The sequence below is a fragment of the Arachis hypogaea genome, chromosome 16, assembly GCF_003086295.3.
Source record: "Arachis hypogaea cultivar Tifrunner chromosome 16, arahy.Tifrunner.gnm2.J5K5, whole genome shotgun sequence".
In the NCBI taxonomy this organism is placed as follows: domain Eukaryota; kingdom Viridiplantae; phylum Streptophyta; class Magnoliopsida; order Fabales; family Fabaceae; genus Arachis; species Arachis hypogaea.
The window spans coordinates 109539607-109544818 of NC_092051.1; positions in this window are offsets into that span (position 1 = coordinate 109539607).

Consider the following 5212-nt stretch of genomic DNA (forward strand, 5'->3'; position numbering starts at 1 on the left):
TAGTGTGGAATTCCATTCTACTTAACTAGTGTCGGAAAGATCTAGGGACAGCGATACATAACGCCCTTTTAAGATCGGAAGGAAGGTCTCTCCCATAAGGACAACGATACGTAAAGCTGATGGAGGTACACTTTTCAAGGTAGGGATGGAAATACATAATGTCTATCTCGAAAACTTTGTTGGGATTTCATGCAACCAACCGACATGTGAGTTCATGGCCTGTATTAGAACCAGGCATGCATCATACTTGATTGTACATTTTCTTGTAAATAGATTTGTGAGATTGTAATTACTACTTGTATTCTATTATCTATTTGATTTACTACATGTATGGGTATTCTCTAAAATTTCAAGGGTTTTTACTTCTTGTTCTTGTACACTATTTTACTTAAAATCTTTTGTTGATTTCTTTATCTTGTTATTTTAGATAGAGTTCTTATTTTTTATTAAAGAAATTGATGTTTTATGTTATAATCTTGCTTGCTTGTGTTGCTATTATTGAGTTTTAGAATTGACTAGTTGTAGTTTCTATTATGCTCCACGGCTTTCTTTTTAGAATCTACATTTCTTTCCTCATGTCATTAAAACTTATAAGAACTTACTATTTTACGGTTTATTTTGTATTAAATTGAGTGGATTTTATCAACTATTCTTGCACTTATTCATATAAATTGTATAGTTTTATAAATCCTTCCAAATTTGTGCTATGATTGAAAACATGCTTCTTAGACCTTAAAATTGCTAATTTTTAATCCTCTTTTATTATGCCGTGATATGTGCATTAAGTGATTTCAGGTTTTCTAGGATAGGAATGGCTTAGAAGATGGAAAACAAGCATGCAAAAGTGGAAGAAACACAAGAAATTGAAGTTTTGAGCAGCTGGCCTTGACGCACACGCATGGATGACGCGTACGCGTGACCGGTGCAGCAGGCAAGTGACGCGTACGCGTGACCAAGAATTCGTTCAGCAATGCGTACGCGTGGCTGACACATACACGTGACGAGCATCACGTGCCTCAGTTACGAGAAAATGCTGGGGGCGATTTCTGGGCTGTTTTTGGCCCAGTTTCAAGCCCGAAAATGAAGATTAGAGGCTGCAGAGTGGGACGAATCAAGGGGATCCATCATTCATTCATACACACTTTAGGTTTTAGATGTAGAATTCTAGAGAGAGAGGCTCTCTCCTCTCTCTAGGTTTAGGATTTCTTCTCCCAATTTCTCCTTAGGTTTAGGTTTCAGTCTTATTTTAATTTAGTTTTTCTTACTTTTATTTGTTCTAACACTTTAGTTATCTACTTTCCTTATTGATTCCTTTATTTTGCTAATTTAGTTTATGAGTTCATGTGTTACTCTCAATTTTCATTAATACAATTTATGTTTCATGTTTCTTATAGTTCAATTACTTTGTTATTGTTATTTTCTTGCTTTGGTTAGTCTTAGAATTTCCTATGTCTTGTCAATTTTCTATGTTTTTATTTTATGCCTTCCAAATATTTGATAAAATACTTGGGTGGATTTTAATTTAGATTTTTATGTTCTTGACTTAGATTGATTAATTAGAGACTCTTGAGTTATCAAAATTCTTTTGTTGATTGGTGATTGAAAGTTGCTAGTTGGCTTGAGCCTCACTAAATCTAGTATTTGATTAGGACTTGTGAACTTAAGTCGATTTTGCTCGCTTGACTTTCCTTCATTTGTTAGAGGACAACTAAGTGAAAGTAATTTACATTTACCATCACAATTGACGATGATAATGAGGATATGACTTCTAATTATCTTTCCTTGCTAAGAGCTTTCTTGGTTATTAGTTTATTTTCTTGCTATTTTACTTTCTTGTTTCTTATTACAAAACCCAAAAATATACTTTTCCATAGCCAATAATAAACATACTTCCCTGTAATTTCTTGAGAGATGACCCGAGATTTAAATACTTCGGTTAATTTTATTGGGTTTGCTTAAGTGACAAACAATTTAAATGTCGATTGAGGATTGCTTGTCGGTTTAAAACTATACTTGCAACACGATATTCTTGTGAAAATATTTACCGATAATTTTCCTCCGTCATGCCCACATCCATGATGGCAACAGCCTCTAGATTTTCACATATGCCTAGTAAATCAATTTTACATGCTTTAAAGCTTATTTCCTTCTTCATCAGAATTTTGCCAACTATGTTGATGCCATCCATGTTGAAAGTTTTCCTCTTGTCTTTTTAATTTTTGATGATCTAACCTTATAATTGATTATAATACATAGGCAATCATGATCATATGTAGGTTCTTGTTTCCTGATGTAGTTCACGATGAAATCAGTGATTGCGACTTCCTCTTAGCTTTGTTCCCTTGAATTTGGCTAGGCAATTTGCAATGCAAAAGCTATATGTTTTGGTTGATATAAGGTCTATTTATGGTAATTTGGTGAGATTGATAATGGGTTGTAAATTTGGAATGAAGATGAGGGATTTATAGAATCTTTAGTTATGAAGACTTCTCTTTAGAAAGAAAGTTCACTCTCCTTTAAAGAGAAAAGTGAAAACCTGCTTGATCCATGCATTGAATAGAGTGTTGTCAGAATTTGGGTGAATATCATGAGAGAGAAAGAGAATCTACTTGTCAATACTAACGGTGTACAAAAGTAATTACTACCAATAGAAAAAAAAGTGTGTCATAACCTTTCTTGTGAGTTACTGCACGTCCATTTCACGAGTGACACATGCAAATTGAAAATTCGCATGGCAGCAGCGAATGGTTATTTTGCAAGTGTTTGAACCAATGTTCTGATAAGCGAATCAGACCAGCAGGTTCAACCCGATTAACTGAAAATCGATCACCTAGCAGGTTTAGTCGAAGTGTAAACTGTCTAGCAAAAAATTGATAAAAGAAAACTGGTCGAACCGACGGTTAACCAGTAAACTGTTTGAACTAGACAGTTTTTTTCCGGTTTTCAATTTAAAAAAATAAAAAATTACATCAACCCTTGATGCGTGAGCATCTTTCCTATCTTTTCCTAGTGAATTTGTATTTAATTTGTTGAGTTTAATTAAGAATTAATTATCTTTTAACCACTATGGATGCTACTTTGAGTCTTGTGCAATTCTGTTTATTTTAGGTAGCATTTGGTTGGATTTGATGGAGGTTCCGCAGAAAAAGAGAAGAAGGCTATATAGTGCAGGAATAGCTTAGAGGATGGAGAGGAAGCTTGCACAAATGGAATCAGCACAAGAATTAAAGGAGATGACAGCGAGGAGCGACGCGTGTGCGTACCTGACGCATGCGCGTGATTTGAAGATTTGCAGAGCGACGCGTGCGCGTACCTGACGCGTGCACGTGATTTGGATATTTGCTCAGCGACGCGTGCGCATACCTGACGCGTACACGTGATTGACGCGTACGCGTGACTGACGCGTACGCGTGATATGCGCCACGTGCAGAATTTGTAGAAAATGCTGGGGGCGATTTCAGGCCGAGTTTCGACCCAGTTTTTGGCCCAGAAACACAGCTAGAGCCAGGGGATAGCAGAGACTTCATAAGGAGACCAAGGACAAGCAGTTTTCAAAGTTCTTGGAAGTCTTCAGAAAGTTGCAAATCAATATTCTTTTTGCTGAGGTCTTGGAGCAAATGCCTCTCTATGCTAAACTCATGAAGGAGTTGTTGTCAAAGAAGAAGCCTTTAAAGGGAGACGAGACTGTGGTCCTGACTAAAGAATGTAATGCCATCATTCAGAATAACTTGCCAAGGAAGATGCCGGATCCAGGGAGCTTCCAAATTTCATGCACCATTGGGAGCACAACCTTTGAGAAAGCATTATGTGATCTTAGAGCAAGCATCAACTTAATGGCTTTGTCTGTGATAAAGAAGCTGAAAATCCAAGAGGCACAACCCACAGGGATAGCATTACAGATGGCAGACAAATCTTTGAAGCTTGCATACGGATTAGTGGAAAATATCTTGGTCAAAGTGGGTAAGTTCTTCCTCCCAGTAGATTTCGTGATTCTTGACACAGGGGAGGATGAGAATGCCTCTATAATCCTAGGAAGACCTTTCCTAGCCACTGGGAGAGCTCTAATTGATGTAGAAGTGGGTGAATTAGTGCTCAGAGTGCATAATGAGTAACTGGTCTTTCATGTCTTCAAAGATATACATTCAGCAGGTAAAGAAGAGAGGTTCATGCAGACTGAGCTTATTGATCCAAACCTTCAAGAACCCCCTAATAACGGACAGCAGAATCTGCAGCTCAAACCTCCTTTTGTGACAATCAATAAAATTTCTCCTGATATCAAGCCTAAGTTTGGTGTCGGGAATGCATCATCCACCAAGGAGGAGGTTCCGAAAAAGAAGAAAATACCCTGGGGATGGAGAAACAAAAAGATTCCTACTGAAGGTTTCTCCCCAGGAATGAAGGTGGTATTGACTAGGAATCCAGTATGGATTTATACAGTAAACAGAATCCTCTCTCTGGAGAATATTGAGCTAATTTATGGAGACACAGGAAAGAAGTTCAAAGTAAGGGGTTAAGAGCTGAGCCCCCTATGATCCTCCTCCTTAGAGGAGCTGACCGTCAAGCTAGTGACGGTAAAGAAGTGTTTGTCGGGTGGCAACCTGATAATTTCGTATCCTTAGTTATTTTTTTTATAATAGGAACCGAATACTTCAGGTGAAAAAAAAAACAAAACAAAAACACGACACGCAAGCGTCACTGACGCGTACGCGTCATATGTGTGTGCATGAAAAATAAAAATTGACAGAGAGTTGAGCAGGAGTGGGGCTGGAACTGTGCTGGGTGTATAAGCCGCATCACGCGTACGCGTCCCTGACGCATGCGCGTCGTTTGCACAAATGACCACCCACGTGTGCGCGTCCCTGACGCGTACGCGTGACACTGAAAAACGACGTAAATAAGTGCATGGCCAGAGAGTTATGATGGTATGGGGCTGGAATGGTGCTGGGAGCACAAGTCCCATCACGCGTACGCGTCCCTGACGCGTGCGCGTTGTTTCCAATCCTGGCCATCCATGCGTACGCGTCCCAGGCGCGTACGCATCGCTTGAAATTAGTGCCATCCACGCGTATGTGTGCCTTATGCGTACGCGTCGCATGCGACGCCGAAATTAAACCCCTCAGCGCTTGATTTCAAATCATCCACCCCCCAATCTTAATTCTCTCTTGTTCTTTTATCCTTTTATTCTTCTTTCATCTTACTATTTGTTTTTGTT